Here is a 24,394-nt window from a genome sequence, read left to right as displayed (position 1 = left end):
CTAAAGCCATGCCTTTAATGATTTCAACTTTCAGGTGCATAATGAGCACTCTATACCTAGTTATAGTTGTATAGATTAATTCTACTCTTGGTATCAATAAATTTGGCAGCAACTTTTGCTTTCATCTTTCCTAATACTCTTTTCTGCAGTGTACTGGGTAGAGTTTTCTATGTACTGAACGGAAACCCAATTCCGCACGAAGTCCCGATTCTGCCCAAAGGACCAGTCCCGCCCGTCTAGGAGCAGCAGGCTGTAAGTACTACTTGAACAAATTTTCAATGTACAATTTTCTTTTTGGGCGACAATCTTAATGTATTGTTTGATAGGGGGAAACTTTACTTGTTACAGTTTGTTACTTGTTGCTACCGATTCTTAATCCCAAGAGTTGACTACTGTGCAGTGCAGGAGATAGCACCTCATGCCTTCACCTCAACAGCAGATGGAAAATATCAACATCCTCAGGCTATGGGCCTTGGAGGAACCATTCATGTTATGAACCTATGATTGAGTTGTTGGGTATTCCCCCATTCAGTCAGGTGATGTGAAATTCGAAGTTCTCTTATAGATTAAACTGTCGAGGCCTAATTGTTGCCGATGACATAAACAAACCAAATTTTGCAAAAGAACAATTCTACTAGTACTTTGTTCATACTCTATTTGTAGCTGCTTTTCTAATTTTCTTTTCCTTTTTGTTTTGCAAAGTAGTTTTGGGTCTGAAGTTTATAACATTTGAATATTTCAATTTTTTCATGGCACATATTTTATAACTAATGCCTAGGCGATAATCTTTAAGATATGTTCTGGTGGCTTGCATGCTTCGTTGCATGCTTCATGTAGAATGGACTTGTTTTTCAGATGATGGAAATTTTATAGGGCTCAAAAAATTCTAGGCTGGGCTGTAATTTTCACACTGACATAAAGCAGTCACAATTTTGTTGCCAAGGTTACAACCACAATACGATTTCAAGTAAATCACCACTACTTCTCAATATTACCCCCTTGCTTTTAAGTTTTAACTCACAATTTAAACCGTTGACAGTTCCAAAAGCATAACAGTTACAAGCGGTTTGTATCCCGGCCTAGGCGGTCAAAGGTGTTGTCACAACAACAACCCTGATCTGATTCATTCAAGGCCCGTATTGGTCTAGAAAAGCTCCACCTGCATTATATGGCAAAATAAACAAGCATGAGAAAAGATGCATCACTAGCCATATACAATACTGGTAGGCTGTCATAATTATAATTAACCATGATAGTAATACTTACTATACACGAAGCGCCGTGCTTGGAAGTAGCACACAAATCCTCCAAGGACGGCCCACAGCATGTCAGAGCCGGTGTTTCCCTATCGACGTTATATAAGGTAGAGACTGTTCTACTTCTCTTATGTTTCATAGATTGGGAGGGCGCGCCTGATCTGAATACCAAGTACAATCACTTAATTACCAGAGAAAACCCAATCAACTGAAACCGACCGACACATAAATTGGTTTGTGCGAATGGTGAGAGCAAAATTTTCATCCAAGTATCATGACAAGCAGAAATTTCAGGACATACAATATACGAAGTCTGAATGACCCAAGCAACCGATTAAAAAGTAATGGAGCAGTACATCACAGAGTACAAGCTTATATACTGATGTTTTTCAGGCATTTCCATTACTGATTCAGTTCAGATGACAAACCCATCTTGCAACAAAGAAAAACACTCAACATGCTGTAATCGCTGAAAGAAGTAAAAACCGTTCAGCGAAATACACTCATTATTACAGTCCAGAAAATAGTACAGTATTTACATGTATCGGTATAATTACACAACATATTAAAGTCTTGCATGTACCACAATAGTAAACTCATAAATGTATCAGAAGAAGTAGACATCATTATCTTTATTTAGAGGTATAATGATATAACATATGATACCTAAGATCTACCATACCCTGGTTAATAATCCAGAGCTCTTTTCATGCGTTGCAGCACAGACACTGCCTCCTTCAGAAAAGAAAAATGCTTATTCTGTGGCTGTGTTCTTTGCCAACCTTACCCATTTCACGACCATTAATACATAGAGTTGGTCATACGCCTCATCAAAGAGTCGGAAATAAGCAATTCTCCATGTCCTCTTGAACAAGAGTGCACAAAAGACCATCCAGAGTCCCACCACAAGTCCCAGCACAAGGCCAAAGTAAAAGGTCAGTGGGTCAAACTCTTGCTTGATGCTTCCGAGATCGCCATGGATGATGGAAGAATCGTTTCCTGGACAATTGTTGTGGAGAGGAGGCCCACAAAGTCCACCGTTGCCGATGTACATAAGTGATGGGTTGTCCGTGTTAAGGGTGTCAAGTTGGCGGCTAGAGGGTATCCTTCCACACAGATTATTGTAGGACAAGTTCAAGGCGGCCAAAGATGCCAGGCTTGACAGGCTCGACGGGATTTCACCAGAGAGCTTGCTCTGAGAGAGGTCAAGAGATACCAGTGACTGCATGGTGCCAATCATGTCTGGAATTTGTCCACTCAATTTGTTGGATGATAAATTCAAATTCATTAGTGCAGCAAGGGAAGTGATGTCTGTAGGGATTTCACCAGTCAAGGAGTTGCCTGATAAATCAATGCTCTAAAATATATAAGTGTTCTACCATATTGAAGTTGTTGTCCTTTTGTAACTACTGACAATATTTGCCCAAGGTAATTAGGTCCATTCCAAATTGTGCCTCCAATTTGCAGATCACCTTCATCCATGTATTCATTTTGTAATTCTGTCATAATTGTTAGGTTTGGTAGATGCCAAGGTATTGCACCAGAGAAACTATTGCCTGATAGATCCAAGTACTGAAGATTCCTAAGCCTTGTTATGTCAACTGGAATATTATCAAAAAATGCATTGTGGCTCAGTAGTACGAAACATAATTTCCCCAGGTCTCATATCCATATGCAGGCAATCTTCCAGACAAGTTGTTCCATGCAAGATCCAAGAACTCCATAGCTGTGTTATTCTGCAAAAATTCTGGGAATTTTCCTGATAAACTGTTGTTACTGAGAAGAAGATATTGCAATTTTTGTATGTCAAAACATTGAGGAATTTCACCCTCCAAAAAGTTATTTGACAAGTCCAGATACAATATCTGTTTCAATTTGCAAATAGATTCTGGAATGTACCCACCAATTCCATTTGAATGGATAAGCAGTATTCGAAGTTGGGAGGCTTCAAAATTTGATGGTATTACTCCTGAAAAGCTATTGTTGGAGATATCTAATATGGTGATATTTGTTGGCAACGAAGGTATTGACCCGGTGAGCCGGGTTTTTTCTTCTTCTTTTTTTTCTTTTCGAAAAGGGAAAACACCCCGGCCTCTGCATCATCATGATGCACACAACCATTTTTATTAAAAGCAAATAAATAGGTCTGAAACGAACATAGTATCAACTAAAACGACAAAAAGAAAAATAAAACACCACAAAAGGTGGGTACAAACGAAAGATTACATGACTTAACCACATAATCTATTAGTGACAGGCCAGTCAAACCGGTTGAATAACGCCTGTGAAATCATCTCCAGACGGTTGCACCCAAAGGCCATGAGCCCCCAGCGTCCCCGTGCTGAAGTGATGACCACATACGGATCGATGCGGTGGCTCTGAAGATGACCACAAAAGGTGAGCCGGTTTGAACCGAGAAAAAGTTCTTCCATGGCCATGCCATCCAGATGTGCTGGCAAGCTACCACTTATTTGGTTGTCAGAGATGTCAAGATGTGTTGTCATTGAAAATGTATACCAATCAGGAAACTTGTCCTCTAAACCGGTGCTCAAAATGTTAAGTGAATCGATTCCCTGCAGCTGCCGAAGCCAAGCTGGAAAGAGAGGACCCATTTGGCAAGATGAAAAATCTGCATACTGTAGCCTAAAGGGAAAACGCCAATCCGAATCCACTACAATCTTCAAATTATTGGAAGACAAGTCTATGAACTTCAAACTTTTTAGATTTGCAAAGTGTTCTTCCTTGATCAAACCACTAAGGTCGTTGTTGCTTAGGTCCAGATTAACCAGATCCTCCAGAGAACCCAATGCAGTGGGTATACCTCCATTAATTCTGTTATCTGTGAGATAAAGGTAAGCCAAATGCTTCAGTTTTCCAAGCTCGGCCGGTAAACTTCCTGTAAGGTTGTTGCTTCTTATGTTCAAATAAGTCAGGGAAGCAAGGGCACCAATTTTAGTTGGTACATTCCCGCTGAGTTGATTCTGGCTGAGATCAAGGATTGTTAAACGCGTCAAATTACAAAGCCCTGGCGGTATAAGTCCAACAAGGTTGTTGCCGGACAGCTCAACTATGCTCAAGCTACTGAATGACCCTATATAATTTGGCAGGGTCCCACTGAATTTATTTCCGGAGAAATAAAGCTCCAGCAATTTTTCCCATGTGCATCACGGCAATCCCTCCATCAACACCACTATATGTTGGGGATCGTAGCAGAATTTTAAAATTTTCTACGCATCACCAAGATCCATCTATGGAGTATACTAGCAACGAGGGGAAAGGAGTGCATCTACATACCCTTGTAGATCGCGAGCGGAAGCGTTCTAATGAACGGGGTTGACGGAGTCGTACTCGCCGTGATCCAAATCACCGATGACCGAGTGCCGAACGGACGGCACCTCCGCGTTCAACACACGTACGGAGCAGCGACGTCTCCTCCTTCTTGATCCAGCAAGGGGGAAGAAGAGGTTGATGGAGATCCAGCAGCACGACGGCGTGGTGGTGGAAGTAGCGGGGTCTCGGCAGGGCTTCGCCAAGTTTCTGCAAGAGGGAGAGGTGTTGCAGGGGGAGAGGGAGGCGCCAGGGGCTGTGTTACTGCTGCCCTCCCTCCCCCCACTATATATAGGACCCCTGGGGGGCGCCGGCCCTGGGAGATCAGATCTCCAAGGGGGGGCGACGGCCAAGGGGGAAAGGGGGGTGGCTTCCCCCCAAGCCAAGTGGGGCGCCCCCACCCCTAGGGTTTCCAACCCTAGGCGCAGGGGGAGGCCCAAGGGGGGCGCCCCAGCCCACTAAGGGCTGGTTCCCTTCCCACTTCAGCCCATGGGGCCCTCCGGGATAGGTGGCCCCACCCGGTGGACCCCCGGGACCCTTCCGGTGGTCCCGGTACAATACCGATAACCCCCGAAACTTTTCCGGTGGTCGAAACTGGACTTCCTATATATAATTCTTCACCTCCGGACCATTCCGGAACTCCTCGTGACGTCCGGGATCTCATCCGGGACTCCGAACAACTTTCGGGCTTCCGCATACTAATATCTCTACAACCCTAGCGTCACCGAACCTTAAGTGTGTAGACCCTACGGGTTCGGGAGACGTGCAGACATGACCGAGACGCCTCTCCGGTCAATAACCAACAGCGGGATCTGGATACCCATGTTGGCTCCCACATGTTCCACGATGATCTCATTGGATGAACCACGATGTCGAGGATTCAATCAATCCCGTATACAATTCCCTTTGTCAATCGGTACGTTACTTGCCCGAGATTCGATCGTCAGTATCCCAATACCTTGTTCAATCTCGTTACCGGCAAGTCACTTTACTCGTACCGTAATGCACGATCCCGTGGCTAACTCCTTAGTCACATTGAGCTCATTATGATGATGCATTACCGAGTGGGCCCAGAGATACCTCTCCGTCATACGGAGTGACAAATCCCAGTCTCGATCCGTGTCAACCCAACAGATACTTTCGGAGATACCCGTAGTGCACCTTTATAGTCACCCAGTTACGTTGTGGCGTTTGGCACACCCAAAGCACTCCTACGGCATCCGGGAGTTACACGATCTCATGGTCTAAGGAAAAGATACTTGACATTGGAAAAGCTCTAGCAAACGAACTACACGATCTTTTATGCTATGCTTAGGATTGGGTCTTGTCCATCACATCATTCTCCTAATGATGTGATCCCGTTATCAATGACATCCAATGTCCATAGTCAGGAAACCATGACTATCTGTTGATCAACGAGCTAGTCAACTAGAGGCTTACTAGGGACACGTTGTGGTCTATGTATTCACACATGTATTACGATTTCCGGATAACACAATTATAGCATGAACAATAGACAATTATCATGAACAAAGAAATATAATAATAACCATTTATTATTGCCTCTAGGGCATATTTCCAACAGTCTCCCACTTGCACTAGAGTCAATAATCTAGTTACATTGTGATGAATCGAACACCCATAGCGTTCTGGTGTTGATCATGTTTTGCCCTAGGGAGAGGTTTAGTCAACGGATCTGCTACATTCAGGTCCGTATGTACTTTACAAATATCTATGTCTCCATTTTGAACACTTCCACGAATGGAGTTGAAGCGACGCTTGATATGCCTGGTCTTCCTGTGAAACCTGGGCTCCTTGGCAAGGGCAATAGCTCCAGTGTTGTCACAGAAGAGAGTCATCGGGCCCGACGCATTGGGAATCACCCCTAGGTCGGTAATGAACTCCTTCATCCAGATTGCTTCTTGCGCTGCCTCTGAGGCTGCCATGTACTCCGCTTCACATGCAGATCCCGCCACGACGATTTGCTTGCAACTGCACCAGCTTACTGCTCCTCCATTCAAAATATACACGTATCCGGTTTGTGACTTCGAGTCATCCAGATCTGTGTCGAAGCTAGCGTCGACGTAACCCTTTACGACGAGCTCTTCGTCACCTCCATAAACGAGAAACATATCCTTAGTCCTCTTCAGGTACTTCAGGATATTCTTGACCGTTGTCCAGTGTTCCATGCCGGGATTACTTTGGTACCTTCCTACCAAACTTACGGCAAGGTTTACATCAGGTCTGGTACACAGCATGGCATACATAATAGACCCTATGGCCGAGGCATAGGGGATGACACTCATCTTTTCTCTATCTTCTGCCGTGGTCGGGCATTGAGCCGTGCTCAATTGCACACCTTGCAATACAGGCAAGAACCCTTTCTTGGACTGATCCATATTGAACTTCTTCAATATCTTGTCAAGGTACGTACTCTGTGAAAGACCAATGAGGCGTCTTGATCTATCTCTATAGATCTTGATGCCTAATATATAAGCAGCTTCTCCAAGGTCCTTCATTGAAAAACACTTATTCAAATAGGCCTTTATACTTTCCAAGAATTCTATATCATTTCCCATCAATAGTATGTCATCCACATATAATAAGAGAAATGCTACAGAGCTCCCACTCACTTTCTTGTAAACACAGGCTTCTCCATAAGTCTGTGTAAACCCAAACGCTTTGATCATCTCATCAAAACGAATGTTCCAACTCCGAGATGCTTGCACCAGTCCATAGATGGAGCGCTGGAGCTTGCATACCTTGTTAGCATTCTTTGGATTGACAAAACCTTCCGGCTGCATCATATACAATTCTTCCTTAAGAAAGCCGTTAAGGAATGCCGTTTTGACGTCCATTTGCCATATCTCATAATCATAGAATGTGGCAATTGCTAACATGATTCGGACGGACTTCAGCTTCGCTACGGGTGAGAAAGTCTCATCGTAGTCAACCCCTTGAACTTGTCGATAACCCTTAGCGACAAGTCGAGCCTTATAGATGGTCACGTTACCATCCGCGTCTGTCTTCTTCTTAAAGATCCATTTATTTTCTATGGCTCGCCGATCATCGGGCAAGTCAGTCAAAGTCCATACTTCGTTTTCATACATGGATCCTATCTCGGATTTCATGGCTTCTAGCCATTTGTCGGAATCCGGGCCCGTCATCGCTTCTTCATAGTTCGAAGGTTCACCGTTGTCTAACAACATGATTTTCAGGACAGGGTTGCCGTACCACTCTGGTGCGGAACGTGTCCTTGTGGACCTACGAAGTTCAGCAGTAACTTGATCCGAAGCTTCATGATCATCATCATTAACTTCCTCCCCAATCGGTGTAGGCACCACAGGAACATCTTCCCGTGCTGCGCTACTCTCCGGTTCGGAAGGGGTGACTATCACCTCATCAAGTTCCACTTTCCTCCCACTCAATTCTTTCGAGAGAAACTCTTTCTCCAGAAAGGACCCGTTCTTGGCAACAAAGATCTTGCCTTCGGATCTGAGGTAGAAGGTATACCCAATGGTTTCCTTAGGGTATCCTATGAAGACGCATTTTTCCGACTTGGGTTCGAGCTTTTCAGGTTGAAGTTTCTTGACATAAGCATCGCATCCCCAAACTTTTAGAAACGACAGCTTAGGTTTCTTCCCAAACCATAATTCATACGGTGTCGTCTCAACGGATTTCGACGGAGCCCTATTTAAAGTGAATGCGGCAGTCTCTAAAGCATAGCCCCCAAAATGAGAGCGGTAGATCGGTAAGAGACATCATAGATCGCACCATATCCAATAGAGTGCAATTACGACGTTCGGACACACCGTTTCGCTGAGGTGTTCCAGGCGGCATGAGTTGTGAAACGATTCCACATTTCCTTAAGTTCGTGACTTAAATATTCTCCACCACGATCTGATCGTAAGACCTTTATTTTCCTGTCACGTTGATTCTCAACCTCACTCTGAAATTCCTTGAACTTTTCAAAGGTTTCAGACTTGTGTTTCATTAGGTAGACATACCCATATCTACTTAAGTCATCAGTGAGAGTGAGAACATAACGATATCCTCCGCGAGCCTCAACACTCATTGGACCGCACACATCGGTATGTATGATTTCCAATAAGTTGGTTGCTCGCTCCATTGGTCCGGAGAACGGAGTCTTGGTCATCTTACCCATGAGGCATGGTTCGCACGTGTCAAATGATTCGTAATCAAGAGACTCCAAAAGTCCATCTGCATGGAGCTTCTTCATGCGCTTGACACCAATGTGACCAAGGCGGCAGTGCCACAAGTATGTGGGACTATCGTTATCAACTTTACATCTTTTGGTATTCACACTATGAATATGTGTAACATCACGTTCGAGATTCATCAAGAATAAACCATTGACCAGCGGGGCATGACCATAAAACATATCTCTCAAATAAATAGAACAACCATTATTCTCGGATTTAAATGAGTAGCCATCTCGAATTAAACAAGATCCAGATACAATGTTCATGCTCAAAGCTGGCACTAAATAATAATTATTGAGGTTTAAAACTAATCCCGTAGGTAAATGTAGAGGCAGCGTGCCGACGGCGATCACATCGACCTTGGAACCATTCCCGACGCGCATCGTCACCTCGTCCTTTGCCAGTCTCCGCTTATTCCGCAGTTCCTGTTTCGAGTTACAAATATGAGCAACCGCACCGGTATCAAATACCCAGGAGCTACTACGAGTACTGGTAAGGTACACATCAATTACATGTATATCACATATACCTTTGGTGTTGCCGGCCTTCTTGTCCGCTAAGTATTTGGGGCAGTTCCGCTTCCAGTGACCACCTCCCTTGCAATAAAAGCACTCAGTCTCAGGCTTGGGTCCATTCCTTGGCTTCTTCCCGGCAACTGTCTTACCGGGCGCGGCAACTCCCTTGCCGTCCTTCTTGAAGTTCTTCTTACCCTTGCCTTTCTTGAACTTAGTGGTTTTATTCACCATCAACACTTGATGTTCCTTTTTGATCTCCACCTCTGCTGATTTCAGCATTGAATATACCTCGGGAATGGTATTTTCCATCCCCTGCATATTGAAGTTCATCACAAAGCTCTTGTAGCTCGGTGGAAGCGACTGAAGGATTCTGTCAATGACCGCGTCATCCGGGAGATTAACTCCCAGTTGAGACAAGCGGTTGTGTAACCCAGACATTCTGAGTATGTGCTCACTAACAGAACTATTCTCCTCCATTTTACAGCTGAAGAACTTGTTGGAGACTTCATATCTCTCGACCCGGGCATGAGCTTGGAAAACCATTTTCAGCTCTTCGAACATCTCATATGCTCCATGTTTCTCAAAACGCTTTTGGAGACCCGGTTCTAAGCTGTAAAGCATGCCGCACTGAACGAGGGAGTAATCATCAGCACGTGATTGCCAAGCGTTCATAATGTCTTGGTTCTCTGGGATTGGTGCTTCACCTAGCGGTGCTTCTAGGACATAATCTTTCTTGGCAGCTATGAGGATGATCCTCAGGTTCCGGACCCAGTCCGTATAGTTGCTGCCATCATCTTTCAGCTTGGTTTTCTCTAGGAACGCGTTGAAGTTGAGGACAACGTGGGCCATTTGATCTACAAGACATATTGTAAAGATTTTAGACTAAGTTCATGATAATTAAGTTCATCTAATCAAATTACTCAATGAACTCCCACTCAGATAGACATCCCTCTAGCCATCTAAGTGAAACATGATCCGAGTTAACTAGGCAGTGTCCGATCATCACGTGAGACGGACTAGTCAAGATCGGTGAACATCTCCATGTTGATCGTATCTTCTATACGACTCATGCTCGACCTTTCGGTCCTCCGTGTTCCGAGGCCATGTCTGTATATGCTAGGCTCGTCAAGTCAACCTAAGTGTATTGCGTGTGTTCCGAGGCCATGTCTGTACATGCTAGGCTCGTCAACACCCGTTGTATGCGAACGTTAGAATCTATCACACCCGATCATCACGTGGTGCTTCGAAACAACGAACCTTCGCAACGGTGCACAGTTAGGGGGAACACTTTCTTGAAATTATTATAAGGGATCATCTTACTTACTACTGTCGTTCTAAGCAAATAAGATGCAAAATATGCTAAACATCACATGCAATCAAATAGTGACATGATATGGCCATTATCATTTTGCTCCTTTGATCTCCATCTTCGGGGCACCATGATCATCTTCGTCACCGGCATGACACCATGATCTCCATCATTGTGTCTTCATGAAGTTGTCACGCCAACGATTACTTCTACTTCTATGGCTAACGCGTTTAGCAATAAAGTAAAGTAATTTACATGGCGTTATTCAATGACACGCAGGTCATACAAAAAATAAAGACAACTCCTATGGCTCCTGCCGGTTGTCATACTCATCGACATGCAAGTCGTGATTCCTATTACAAGAATATGATCAATCTCATACATCACATATATCATTCATCACATCTTCTGGCCATATCACATCACATAGCACATGCTGCAAAAACAAGTTAGACGTCCTCTAATTGTTGTTGCAAGTTTTACGTGGCTTGTATAGGTTTCTAGCAAGAACGTTTCTTACCTACGTAAAACCACAACGTGATATGCCAATTTCTATTTACCCTTCATAAGGACCCTTTTCATCGAATCCGTTCCAACTAAAGTGGGAGAGACAGACACCCGCTAGCCACCTTATGCAACTAGTGCATGTCAGTCGGTGGAACCTGTCTCACGTAAGCGTACGTGTAAGGTCGGTCCGGGCCGCTTCATCCCACAATACCGCCGAAACAAGATAAGACTAGTAGCAGTAAGAAGAATTGGCAACATCTACGCCCACAACTGCTTTGTGTTCTACTCGTGCATAGTAACTACGCATAGGCCTGGCTCATGATGCCACTGTTGGGGATCGTAGCAGAATTTTAAAATTTCCTACGCATCACCAAGATCCATCTATGGAGTATACTAGCAACGAGGGGAAAGGAGTGCATCTACATACCCTTGTAGATCGCGAGCGGAAGCGTTCCAATGAACGGGGTTGACGGAGTCGTACTCGCCGTGATCCAAATCACCGATGACCGAGTGCCGAACGGACGGCACCTCCGCGTTCAACACACGTACGGAGCAGTGACGTCTCCTCCTTCTTGATCCAGCAAGGGGGAAGGAGAGGTTGATGGAGATCCAGCAGCACGACGACGTGGTGGTGGAAGTAGCGGGGTCTCGGCAGGGCTTCGCCAAGCTTCTGGGAGAGGGAGAGGTGTTGCAGGGGGAGAGGGAGGCTCCAGGGGCTGTGTTACTGCTGCCCTCCCTCCCCTCACTATATATAGGACCCCTGGGGGGGCGCCGGCCCTGGGAGATCAGATCTCCAAGGGGGGGCGGCGGCCAAGGGGGAAAGGGGGGTGGGTTCCCCCCCCAAGCCAAGTGGGGCGCCCCCCACCCCCAGGGTTTCCAACCCTAGGCGCAGGGGGGGCCAAGGGGGACGCCCCAGCCCACTAAGGGCTGGTTCCCTTCCCACTTCAGCCCATGGGGCCCTCCGGGATAGGTGGAACCACCCGGGACCCTTCCGGTGGTCCCGGTACAATACCGATAACCCCCGAAACTTTCCCGGTGGCCGAAACTGGACTTCCTATATATAATTCTTCACCTCCGGACCATTCCGGAACTCCTCGTGACGTCCGGGATCTCATCCGGGACTCGGAACAACTTTCGGGTTTCCGCATACTAATATCTCTACAACCCTAGCGTCACCGAACCTTAAGTGTGTAGACCCTACGGGTTCGGGAGACATGCAGACATGACCGAGACGCCTCTCCGGTCAATAACCAACAGCGGGATCTGGATACCCATGTTGGCTCCCACATGTTCCACGATGATCTCATCGGATGAACCACGATGTCGAGGATTCAATCAATCCCGTATACAGTTCCCTTTGTCAATCGGTACGTTACTTGCCCGAGATTCGATCGTCGGTATCCCAATACCTTGTTCAATCTCGTTACCGGCAAGTCACTTTACTCGTACCATAATGCATGATCCCGTGTGTCGTGGTATTGTCACGGCAGATGTCCTTGAGCTAGGACATAGTCGTGGAGCCATCGCAACTAGGAAGCTTGAAGGGGTTATGCGGGACAAGAAACACGAGGGTTTATACTGGTTCGGCCCCTTACGGCGAAGGTAAAAGCCTACGTCCAGTTCGAGGTGTTATTGATTAGGGTTACGATCGCCAGGGAGCTAAACAGCTATGCCCGGCTCTCGATGAGATTGTTCTCGCCTTGAACCGCTGCCGGGTCTTCCCTTTATATAAGGAGGCTGACGCCCAGCAGCCCTTAGAGTCCCGGCCGGCTCATAAGAGCGTCCGGCTCGGACTCTAATCAATACTTGCCTTACACTACAAGTCTACTATAACAATGACTGTAACTACGGGCTTTAAGCCATATCCGGGTCTCAGCCCATCTCTGGCCCATCATCTTGAAACTTGGCTCCAGGCTTCTGGCAACGACCCTACGAGTAACCCAGCCCCTCCTGGCGGGTGACTCTTAAGGTCTATATCCTCAACATTAGGCCCCAGATTGACTTGAGCCGGCTCATGTCAATCTTCAACTCTGCCGACAGAGAAAATCTCCGGCTCACCATTCATGTGGAGGTCATAACCCGGAGTGACGTCATCCTCCGGACTCCGGATAATCCGCCGTGACGTCATCCTCCATTAAGTCCGTTTTTTACTCTGCCAGATCCGCGACGGATCTTCGCTTTTACTGTCTTTCCGAAAATCGAGGCGTCGTGAGGGGGAGATAACCACGTCGTGGTCTCCTTGAATCTCGCGCCCATTCATGACCCTGCCTTATAAATAGGCCGGCCCAACACTCTCCTCTCACGCTCTCCTTCTTCTTCCTCGCGCTGTCGCTTCTCTGCCCGAGCTTCGCCACTGCCGCCGCCGTCACGCCCCTGGTCTTCATCAACCCGGCCGCTGCATCACCCTGATTCGGACCAGACTTACGGCAGCGACCTCCGCTCTTGCCAACCCCGGTAAGTCTTCTTCGCTCTGCCAGACAGATCTACTTGTAGGGTTCATCTTGTGTTCTTCGCGTTCTTCACCATTGCCGCAAGTTTCAGTAACCCCTGTAGTCACTGCCCCTATTGATCTTAACTCTTCGTAGAACCTTTGCGGTAAATGCTCGAGATCCATTCCACCTGCAAAAAATCCTCTCTTTACTGCTTTAAAAACCATGTTCCACCTTAAGAACTTCCCCTGCTTCTGTTCCTTTAGGTCTAGAAAATTTTCATCTTGCCCGACCATTTTGATCCGAAAAAGTTACTGTAATATGTGAAATCTGTTTTACCACACTTAGTAAAAACTGCAGCCCTTGAATCTTGGCGGCTTATATTTCCGACTTAAAGAAAACACGCGCCATAGAACTTTCCGGTCTAAAGAGAACCATGCTCTGTAGATTCTTCCGGCTTAACTGTAGTAAACCGTAGATGATCAACTTATCCTGAAAGCCCCGACGGCTTAGATAACCTACCGTATCAAAACATACCATTAGTCCCCTTCATAAGCCGTCATTGTAGTTTGAATGATAAACTCCGGCTTATAATTAACCCGGATACTTTTCTCTTCCTCATAGACCACCAACCGTCACCATGCCTCCCAAGGCTCCCATCACTTGCAACTGGATGAAATCCAACGTCACCGAAGAGACCCTGGCCAACTTTGTTAAGTCCGGATATCTGCCCAAGAAGGAAGTGATGTCCTACCGTGCCCCTGACCCGTCCGAAGAAAGACCTCAGCCGAGGGACGGGGAGGTAGTGATCTTTGCAGACCATATGAGCCGGGGCTTCGCGCCGCCCGGCTCAAAATTCTTCCGGGACGTGCTCAACTTCTTTGACCTTCGGCCTCAGGATATAGGACCCAATTCCATATCCAATATCTGCAACTTCCAAGTCTTTTGTGAAGTATATCTTGGAGAAGAGCCGAACCTGCTGCTCTTCAGAGAGCTGTTTTATTTGAACCGCCAAAATGAGTGTGCCAATGGGCCAAGTCTAGAGTTAGGCGGCATCTCCATCCAGCGACGTAGGGACTATCTGTTCCCTTACGCAGAGCCGCCGAGCCACCCTAAGGACTGGAATATGACTTGGTTCTACTGCCAAGATACATCCCCGGCTGACGAGAACCCGCTGCCCGGCTTTCGCCCAACACGCCTGGAGCCGACTCATCCACTATCCGACAAACTGACTGTCGCAGAACGCCAGCCCCTGCTTCCAACGATCAACAAGATCAAGGCCCTGCTAGGCAACGGTCTGAACGGAATTGATCTAGTCCGGGTCTGGATCTCATGGCGGGTGATCCCGTTGAGCCGCCGCCCCGGCTTAATGTGTGAGTACACCGGGCGAAAGGACGACCCGCAGAGGCACAGTCGCAATGATCTTCCAGAAGACGTTGCTGAAGAAGAGACCAAGGCTCTGTTAAACGAGAGCCTGGCAGACTGTGGAAGAACCGGGCTAGCCCCGTTTTGCAAGACCAATCCAGCCCCAGCGGTAAGCCGCTGACTTTAACCTTTCAACTTCTTTGGTATGTCACCTTGCTCTGAACTATTTTAGGAATTCATTACTGTATTTCTCAGGCTGATGATAAATTCTGGCGGGTCAAGTATGACCATGAGGCGGCCAAGAAGGCCAGAAAGGCGAAAAAGGCCACCAAGAAAGCCGCCCCTCGCAAGAAGGGCAACAGACCCACTGCTTCGGAGCTAATGCAGTTAAGCGATAGCTCCGAGTCAGAGGTAACCTTTAAACCTTTTAAATTCTTATTGTATATGTTGTCTGATGATGTCCGCCTTATCAACACTTGCTTATTGACAGGATGACACCGGCACCAGTAACCCGGTGATTGAAGAGGTAACATTACTCCCCTCCGACTCGGAGCCTTTGCCACAGCTGAAAGTCCGAAGGGTAACCCGGAAAGTAAGCTTTTCTCATCCATTAGCTCATCAAGACCCTCAATTTCTTTTGAAGCAGCAGGTTCACGAAAACCGGCATCACACCCGGGCCCGCAAGGACACCGACCTCTCCACCAGGTTACCCGACGCAACGAGGAAACGCCGCACTGAGGTTTTTCCTCACCTGTACCCTTTTCATCCGTTGGCGGGTGTTATCCGTCAACCGCTTAATTCTTCTGACTCCGATTACCAGGAGACCTCCCCTTCCTTTGGTGACTCCATGCAGTCAAGTCTGCCGGCCTTCAGAACTGCACCCGGGTAATAACAATCACCTTACATTACCTGTCTGTTTTTACTCTTTGTATGCCTAACACTTCTGTCTTTTCAGCGCCCAGGCAAAGCTCACCAAAAGAGCAAAGAAGACCAGGTCAGCCGGAGTGCCGGACTTGCCTGAGCCGGAGACGACGGCTCAAGACCCGCCAGCCACCTCCGAAGCCACCATTCCCATGGACACGGCGCCTGAAGCCCCTGCCCCGACCACCAAGACCACAACCGAAGCGTCAGCTAATCCGGAGGCCTCCGGCTCAACCCCACCGGCTAACGACCCGGACGTGGTAATTACCCGGACGGAGTATGTTGAGCCGGGGAGGCCGACCGCACTGGCCCAATGCTCCGCGAAGGGGGAGCTGCTCCGACCCCATCGGGTGAATCTGGATCTCTCCAGCTACACCGATTTAAGCATTGGAGAGCTTGTCTCAGGCTACATCAGCCAAGTTCACAAGAGCCGGGACGCCGAGATCGCCATGGTCACCCAGATCCAACAAAAATCTGAGGTAACCTTCTGCTGTTTTCTTACTTTCTGCATAGTAATCCTTGTCATTCTAGCCCCCAAGTCTAGGACTTATACTTGAATAGGTTGTAGACTTAGAGTCCGGCTTACTTAATTGAACCAGCAGTACGTAGCCAAACACGTTCAATATGCATTAGCCCCCAAGTGCCAAGTGTCTTTGCTTGGAAAGTGCTTGGGACTTATATAATGACTGTTTAATAACCCGGAAATATATACAGGCTACTGGCAAGAAATTTGAGTCGGACCTGGCGGGTCTCAAGAGCCGGTTAAAAACTCAAGAGATGGAGACCCGGAAGGCGAATGCCAAGTTTGTCTCCAGCATCGCCGCTCAGGAGAAATTGAAGACTGAATTCGATGCTGAGCGGAAAGCCTGGGCTGAGGAGAAAGCCGCACTAGTGACCCGGGCAGAACAGGCGGAGAAGGCACTCTCTGAAAAAACCGCCGAACTCTCCGGCCTAAAGCGCCAAGTGTCCCAAATGGTAGCTGCCATCTTCGGTAAGTCGCCTCACCGGCTTTCACTCACGTTAGAATGCTTACATCTCCTAATTCATCCTTGTCACCGGGTCATCTGATGTTGTTAAACAGGTTCCAGAAGCGCCAACTTGAATCAGAGCGTGGTCACCAAGCTAAAGGCCGTGTACACCCTGGTGGAACAACTCTACACCGGGTCACAGCGGGCCTTAGCTGTGGTGGCCCTATCGAATGAAGTGCCGACTCATCTGGCCGAAGTCCTACGCCGGCTCGCAGTTCTGCCGCAGCGGATCCAGGAGCTACGCCGAGCCTCCGCAAGATCCGGAGCAATTGCCGCGCTGAGCCGGGCAAAAGCATTCCTGCCGGAGCTAGACCCGGCAGACATCGCACTGGGCTACCCGAGCTTGAAGGAAGACGGCTCCGCCTTCGACCAGAAGGACTTCGCGGCATGTGTTAAGGCTGTACGCCCGGTGGCCACCATCATCGGGAACGACACCAACTTAACCAAGTATCAGCCGGGGTACAACACGGAGAATCAGAGGATTCCAACCCCTCGCTATGAAGCTCTTAGTCTGATTCCTCCGGCTCGTCGGCACACCTTCGCCCCCGAGATTGACCCGGCCGGATTAATTGACGAAGAAGCCCAGTTCGAAGCTCTCCGCGGCATCGACTAGAAGTCGTCGACCTTCGAAGCCTTAGGATCAGCCGGAGCAGAAGATGAGCCGGGGACTTCAACTCATCAGGCGTCATAAACCGGCTAGCGGCTCACCAAACAACGCTCCACCCTTGAAACTTTGAAAGATTTTTGTAATAGAATAGGTGCAACAATTTATCTCTGCCGTGCCATCGTGCACGTAATGAATGCTGAAATCCTTTGAAGTCATTCTCTTGATGCTCCTCCGGGTCATAATTATCCTTTGTGCTTCTCAACCTTTTTTTAAAAAAGTACCTTCAAGCATCCGCATAGAAAGGTAAATCACAAGTCTCAAGACGGCTTATCACCCTCCGGATTAAACGACCCGGGTAGCATGGTTGGTATCTTAACTCTAATGGACTTGTCTTGATGACATCCAGGATGTTCAATTAACAAGATAACTCCAAAATTAAGCCGGCAAGCGAAACCCGGTAGTACATACTTTGATATGACCAGAGTAAACTTGTGGTAAAATATAAAAACTTAAGGGCTTCCGGTTCGAATACGACCAGAAACCCGGTCCAAAGGGGTTAAGCTAAGATTCGGATACGATCATATAGCCCCCAATGGGTGTGGCGATGCCAATCAAGAGGGTACCGACAGCTATGTTCTCTTTGGTTCGAATACGACCCATGTTTGAACAGGAAGCCCCCAAGTGATTCTGAAAATTGTTTAACGACGCTGATTCGAATACGATCCACGTCGGTTCTCAGAGGGGTTACACTATGATTCAAATATGACCAGAGGCAACTTCCCAATGAGCTTGGCACTTTGCCAATCAAATGGGTATCGACAGCTATGTTCTCTTGGGTTCGAATACGACCCATGTGTGAACAGGAAGCCCCCAAGTGACCTTACTGCTTACAGCTAGATTCGAAGATGATCATACGCCGGATCTTCTGTAAGTCAGCATGTAAAAAACAACACACATATTTGGAAGAGAGCAAAGGACAGAGGTCCTGCTTTATTGCTTTATCATAATATATACATGGCTGAGATAAATATATACACCACAAGAGCCGGTAGCTCAAGTGTAGTAAGGCCGAAGCTGAGCTATGTTCCACGGCCGACGGGTCTCCTCCTCAGATTTACGCGAGTCTTTATGCTCCCGGATATCAATGAGGTAATATGACTCGTTGTGCAAGTTTTTACTGACCACAAAAGGCCCTTCCCAAGGTGGGGATAACTTGTGTGCATCTGTTTGATCCTGGATGAGCCGGAGCACCAGGTCGCCTTCCTGGAAGACCCGGGACTTGACTCGGCGGCTATGATAACGGCGCAGGTCTTGTTGGTAAATCGCTGAACGGGCGGCTGCCACATCACGCTGTTCGTCCAACATGTCCAGAGCATCTTGGCGCGCTTGTTCATTATCCGTCTCAACATAAGCCGCCACACGAGGTGAATCATGACGGATGTCGCTGGGGAGAACTGCTTCTGCTCCATAAACCATGAAGAAAGGCGTGAAGCCTGTAGACCTGTTAGGAGTAGTGTTGATGCTCCATAAGACGGAGGGCAATTCCTCCACCCAACAACCCGGCGTCCGTTGCAAAGGGACCAAAAGCCGGGGTTTGATGCCCTTCAGAATCTCCTGGTTAGCTCTCTCAGCTTGACCATTGGATTGGGGATGAGCCACTGAGGAAACATCAAGTCGGATATGCTCTTGTTGACAAAACTCTTCCATAGCACCCTTGGATAGATTGGTGCCATTGTCAGTTATGATGCTGTGCGGAAAGCCAAAGCGGAAAATCACCTTTTTCATAAATTGAACCGCCGTAACTGCATCGCACTTGCTAACTGGCTCAGCCTCCACCCACTTCGTGAATTTGTCAACTGTCACCAAGAGGTGGGTCTTCTTATCCTTGGACCGTTTAAAAGGCCCAACCATGTCAAGCCCCCAGACCGCAAAGGGCCAAGTGATTGGAATCATCCTCAACTCCTGAGCCGGCACATGAGCCCGTCGTGAGAACCTTTGGCAGCCATCACATTTACTGACCAAGTCCTCTGCATCAGCGTGAGCCGTCAGCCAATAAAAACCATGACGGAAAGCCTTGGCCACAAGAGATTTTGAACCGGCATGATGGCCACAATCCCCTTCATGGATCTCGCGCAAGATCTCTTGACCTTCCTCAGGCGAGACACAACGCTGAAATGCCCCTGAGACACTGCGATGATGCAACTCGCCATCGATAACAATCATTGACTTAGCCCGTCGGGTTATTTGCCTGGCCAGAATTGCATCCTCAGGCAACTCTCCCCGGGTTATATAAGCCAGATATGGCATTGTCCAGTCTGGTATGACATGAAGAGCCGCCACCAGTCGCGCCTCCGGGTCAGGGATAGCCAAGTCCTCCTCTGTAGGCAACTTGACCGAAGGGTTGTACAGGACATCCAGGAAAGTGTTAGGCGGCACCGGCTTTCGCTGAGAGCCTAGCCGGCTTAACGCATCAGCCGCCTCGTTCCTCCTGCGATCAATATGCTCCACTTGGTATCCCTGGAAGTGCCCGGCAATGGCATCAACCTCGCGGCGGTAAGCCGCCATTAAAGGATCCTTAGAATCCCAGGTGCCTGATACTTGTTGAGCTACCAAGTCTGAGTCACCAAAGCACCTTACCCGGCTTAAGCTCATCTCCTTAGCCACCCGAAGACCGTGGAGCAAAGCCTCGTATTCCGCCGCATTGTTAGTGCAAGGAAACATCAACCGTAGCACATAATGGAATTTGTCACCTTTAGGGGAAGCCAAGACAACACCAGCCCCCGAGCCCTCCAGCTGCCTGGACCCATCAAAGTGAATAGTCCAATAAGTGTTATCCGGCTTTTGCTCGGGTACTTGTGATTCTGTCCAATCATTGATGAAATCCACCAAGGCCTGAGACTTAACAGCAGTGCGCGGCACATATTTAAGGTCATGAGGTCCAAGTTCTATAGCCCACTTAGCAATTCTCCCTGTAGCCTCTTTGTTTTGGATAATATCACCAAGAGGGGCGGAGCTGACCACAGTGATGGGATGACCCTGAAAATAATGCTTAAGCTTCCGGCTCGCCATAAACACCCCATATACAAATTTCTTCCAATGCGGATACCGCTGCTTGGACTCAATGAGCACCTCACTGACATAATAAACCGGCCGCTGAACCGGATGCTCCTTACCCGCCTCCTTGCGCTCCACCACAATAGCCACGCTGACGGCTCGTGCATTTGCCGCCACATACAGTAGCAAGGGCTCCTTATCAACCGGAGCAGCAAGGACCGGGGGCTCTGCCAGTTGCTTTTTCAAATCCTCAAAAGCGGTATTAGCTGCATCATTCCAGACAAAGTTGTCAGTTTTCTTCATCAACTGATATAAGGGCATAGCCTTCTCACCCAAACGACTTATAAACCGGCTTAAAGCAGCGATGCGACCCGCCAAACGCTGAACGTCATTTACACACGCCGGTTTAGCTAAGGAAGTGATGGCCTTGATCTTCTCCGGGTTAGCCTCAATGCCTCTGTCAGAAACCAAGAAACCCAATAGTTTGCCTGCAGGAACACCAAAAACACACTTGGCCGGGTTGAGCATCATCTTATAGACCCGGAGATTGTCGAAGGTTTCCCTTAAGTCATCTATCAGGGTTTCCTCCTTGATGGATTTAACCACAATGTCGTCCACGTAAGCGTGAACATTGCGCCCGATCTGTTTATGAAGACAATTCTGCACACAACGCTGGTAAGTCGCCTGTGCACACTTGAGTCCAAAGGGCATAGACACATAGCAGAAGGCTCCAAAGGGAGTGATGAATGCCGTCTTCTCCTGGTCCTTAACTGCCATCTTAATCTGATGATACCCGGAATAGGCATCCAAGAAACTTAAGCGTGCACAACCTGCCGTAGCATCAATGATCTGATCAATACGGGGGAGAGCAAAAGGATCAGCCGGACACGCCTTGTTCAAGTCCGTGTAGTCCACACACATCCGCCAGGTGCCGTTCTTCTTAAGTACAAGCACCGGGTTAGCCAACCATTCTGGGTGAAAAACTTCGACAATGAACCCGGCCGCCAAAAGCCGGGCCACTTCTTCACCAATAGCCTTCCGCCTCTCTTCGTTAAACCGTCGAAGGAACTGTCTGACCGGCTTAAATTTTGGATCAACATTGAGAGTGTGCTCAGCGAGTTCTCTAGGTACACCTGGCATGTCAGAGGGTTTCCATGCAAAGATGTCCCTATTCTCACGGATGAACTCGATGAGCGTGCCTTCCTATTTCGGGTCCAGATTTGCACTGATGCTGAACTGCTGAGACGAGTCACCTGGAACAAAATCAACAAGTTTAGTCTCATCAGCTGATTTAAACTTCATTGCTGGTTCATTCTCCGTGGTTGGCTTTTTTAGAGAGGTCATATCTGTTGGGTCAACATTGTCTTTATAAAATTTCAACTCTTCTGTGGTACAAACAGACTCTGCATAAGCCGCGTCACCTTCCTCACACTCCAGAGCCACTTTCCGGCTGCCGTGAACCGTAATGGTCCCGTTGTGACCCGGCATCTTGAGTTGTAAGTACACATAACACGGCCGTGCCATGAACTTGGCGTAAGCCGGCCGTCCAAATATGGCGTGGTAAGGACTTCTTATCTTGACCACCTCAAAGGTCAACTTCTCCACCCTGTAGTTGTTCTCATCACCGAAGGCCACTTCCAGTTCGATCTTGCCGACTGGATAAGCCGATTTGCCGGGTACCACACCATGGAAGATAGTATTTGACCGGCTGAGGTTCTTATCAACTAGCCCCATACGACGGAAAGTCTCATAATAGAGGATGTTGATGCTGCTGCCTCCATCCATGAGTACTTTTGTGAACTTATAGCCTCCCACTTGAGGAGCCACCACTAAGGCCAGGTGGCCCGGGTTATCCACCCGGGGAGGGTGATCCTCCCTACTCCACACTATGGGCTGCTCCGACCACCGTAAGTAGCGTGGAACCGCCGGCTCAACGGCATTAACAGCCCTCTTGTGAAGCTTCTCGTCTCGTTTGCACAAACTAGTGGTGAACACATGATACTGTCCACCGCTAAGCTGCTTTGGGTTGGTCTGATAGCCCCCCTGTTGCTGTTGATGACCCTGACCAGACTGTTGATTAAAGCCCCCTTGACCGTTCTGAGGACCGGAATTTGACCCGCCGCCCGGGCCATGAAAGCCGCCGGCGCCGGAGCCGCCACCCGGACCATTGTAGTTTTTAAAGGCTTTCATGATAGCACAATCCTTCCACAGATGAGTCGCCGGCTTTTCTTTAGAACCGTGTCTCGGACAAGGTTCATTCAACAGCTGCTCCAGAGAAGGTCCTGACCCGCTGCCTCGGGGAGGGGGCCTCCCCTTGCGTCGCTGGTTGTTACCTTGGGTGTTGGCTACGAACTCCAGGCTGCCATTGGCTTTGCGCTTGCTTCCTCCTTGATTCCCCGGGTTAAACTGAGGACCCTTGCCATTGCCGTTCTTCTTTCCCTTCCCTGTCCTTTCATCATCTGAAGGGGGATCCTTGGTACCATCAGAATCGGCGTACTTGACAAGAGCCGCCATTAGTGTACCCATATCCGTGCAGTCGTGTTTAAGCCGCCCAAGTTTCATCTTTAGGGGCACAAAGCGACAGTTTTGTTCCAACATCAAGACCGCAGAGCCGGCATCCATCTTATCTGATGAATGTATGATCTCCTTGACCCGGCGAACCCAATGGGTCGTGGATTCACCCTCCTGCTGCTTACAGTTAGTCAAATCTACAATAGACATGGACTGCCTACAGGTATCCTTGAAGTTTTGAATGAACCGGGCTTTCAGCTCAGCCCAAGACCCAATGGAGTTCGGTGGTAGCCCTTTTAACCACGTGCGGGCAGTTCCATCTAACATCATGGTGAAATATTTGGCCATGGCCGCCTCACTGACCTCTAGCAATTCCATAGCCATCTCATAACTCTCAACCCAGGCCGCAGGCTGTAAGTCAGCTGTATAGTTAGGCACCTTCCTAGGGCCCTTGAAGTCCTTAGGTAGCCGTTCATTACGGATGGCCGGCACCAAACAAGGGACACCCCCGGTCCTGGTAGAAATACCCACATCAACGGACGCCGTCGGATAAGCCAGGGGGTCTGGTAAGCCGTCAATTGCGGCACCTGCTCCGCCTCTTGCCGTGCTTGGTCTGCTGCGTAGAAGGCTCCAACATGATCCGGGCCGTGGCCAGGGGGCGGGTCATGGCGTCGGACATTACTTGAGCCGGTCGCCAAGACCATGTGCCGGCTGTAACTCGGGCTCTGCCCTGGACGAGGGGTTGAATGGATTCTATCCCGGCTGTAGGAGTACGCCTCTTGCTGCACCAGCGCTGTCTGGAGGAGTTCTCTGACCCGGCGGGTCTCAATAGCCGTTGGAGAGTCGCAATCAACGGGCAGAGCCGCCAGCCGTGCCGCTGCGGCGACCATGTTCTCCAGCGGGTTATTATAATGACCCGGGGGTATTGGTATATACTGAGGCGGGGCGGGGGGCCCCTGGGGAGGCCCCATCACTCGTGGTTGCATAAGGGGTCCAGATCCGGGTGCTACGACCCCCGGCGGGTGACTAGACCCTGCACCCGGTGTGTCGAAGAGGTTGCGCGGATCGTAAACCGGCGGGAGTCGAGATTGAGCCTTTTGATGCCTCCTTCTTATGATCTCATTGGCCGCGCTCTGATCCATCGTGAGTTGGAAGGACTGCGCCTGAATCAGCTGAGTCCGGGCATCGAGAGCCGCCCGCTCCGCCGCCAGTCTGATCCCTTCCGCTGCAAGGTCCTCTTTAGCTTTCATCAGATCTAATTTTAACTGTGCCACCTCCGCATTATGCTGAGCTTGATCTGCCGGGTCAACCGTGGCGGTTAACAGGGCCGTCATCTTGTCCG

The 24,394-nt window shown here is 48.5% G+C and overlaps 1 pseudogene; it reads right to left on the bottom strand.

The window, feature by feature from the left end:
* Window positions 1-2,009: 2,009 nt before the first annotated feature.
* Window positions 2,010-24,394, bottom strand: part of LOC109777490 (receptor-like protein EIX1) — a 34,310-nt pseudogene continuing 11,925 nt past the window's right edge.

Source organism: Aegilops tauschii, chromosome 5 (genome assembly GCF_002575655.3).
Source record: "Aegilops tauschii subsp. strangulata cultivar AL8/78 chromosome 5, Aet v6.0, whole genome shotgun sequence".
NCBI lineage: Eukaryota > Viridiplantae > Streptophyta > Magnoliopsida > Poales > Poaceae > Aegilops > Aegilops tauschii.
This window is presented reverse-complemented; position numbering and strand designations above follow the sequence as displayed.